This window comes from Empidonax traillii, unplaced genomic scaffold (genome assembly GCF_003031625.1).
Source record: "Empidonax traillii isolate 1590-97213 ecotype Southwest subspecies unplaced genomic scaffold, ASM303162v1 scaffold401:size1000279, whole genome shotgun sequence".
NCBI classification, from domain to species: domain Eukaryota; kingdom Metazoa; phylum Chordata; class Aves; order Passeriformes; family Tyrannidae; genus Empidonax; species Empidonax traillii.
Genome location: NW_020955594.1, coordinates 972,393 through 973,844, shown reverse-complemented (window position 1 = coordinate 973,844; position 1,452 = coordinate 972,393).

The following is a 1,452-nucleotide window of genomic DNA, read 5'->3' as shown; positions in this document are numbered from 1 at the left end:
AGTGTTGTTCACTTAAGTTGTCTCCTAATTCTTTTCTTGTTGAATCCCCTTCTGGGGAGGCAAAGAGGAGGGGAAATGTTTCCGTGTTTTCTTTGATCTGGATGTTATTTCCAAAAAACTTAAGGCTGTGTTACTGTACAGTGCTTACTGTCTTGTGTAACATTGCTAATGTGCTTATAAGTGCAAAACGGTGGTCTTGTTCCAACAAATCCACAACTCAGAACTCAGTGTTAATTTATTTTTTGTTCACATAAACTATTTTAAGACATTGTATGGGAAGTTTTTAATTCACACAGATGAGTTAATATGCTGAAAAAGTAAAGTGGGTAACTGCAAAAATGAGAGTGTGATGTGAGATACATACTTTATATGTTGTCTAAGTTAAGAATCAAGTTTTATGTCCGTGTTCTGGAGGCCTGTACAGCTTTTCTCAGAGTTCCTTGGATTGTAAAAAAAAAAGTATATATATTTCAGCTCATACCAGTGGGGGCTGTATCCTTGCCAAATTTGCAGTTTTAAACCAAGGAAAACCAGGAAGTCTCAGTAAGAGAAGGTTTTTCCATTTAAGTGCTACTTAACCTGTAGCAGGTTAACCTGTACAGGACATGCTGTGAGAATGCCATTTGGAGGGTGAGATGTCTTATTTAATCATTATCTATGAGGATGGATTAATAATGACTGGGATTTATGTGTCTTGAGTACATCTATCCTCACCCACTCACTAACATCTGCTCTTGAAGATGAAGCTGACCTTTATAAAGAACTCTAAAAAGCTGTTGTGCATCTTTCTCCACCCTTTCCTTGCCGCCCTGTGTAGCAGCTTTCTCCTTAACATGATTGCTTGCACTGATGGCGGTCTTACTTTTCACTTTAAATCTTATTTTGTTTATTAAACTTTATTTTTGTGTAACCTTCATTTAAAAGGGTGAGCAGGAGCTACCTCAGGGCTTTCTCCTTCCATCAAGACAGAATTGCTAAAGAAACTGATGTCAAACCAAACATCTCAATAATCCGTCAGCTTCTGGGACTGACTTTTTCCATGCCCCTCCTGAAGCATTCTGGCTTGCTGGCTTTAGCTTGCTCTCTCCTTGAGAATCTTGCTTGCTTGATCCCTTCTGGCTCTCCTCCCTGCAACCTGATGCATGTAGGTGTTTCTGCTGTGGGGTAGCCAAAGTTTAATTTCTGTTCATGCACTAATTGGAAAGGATCATGTCATAGGAAGGTCAAGTGTAATGTGCAGGTGATACAGAGAGGAGACAAAGGTACTGCTGTGTGACTACACAATAGGTCGGGAGATGATTAGGAGTGCTAAACTGTCTTTGTAATGAGCTCGGAGGGAATTTATGTTCCTGCAGATAATGCTTTTTGTGTTAGCTGAAAGATTTGTCAACATACTGGAGCTTGAAAACAAGCATTAAGGAGATTTCATCCTGTCACTGTCATAATAAAAAA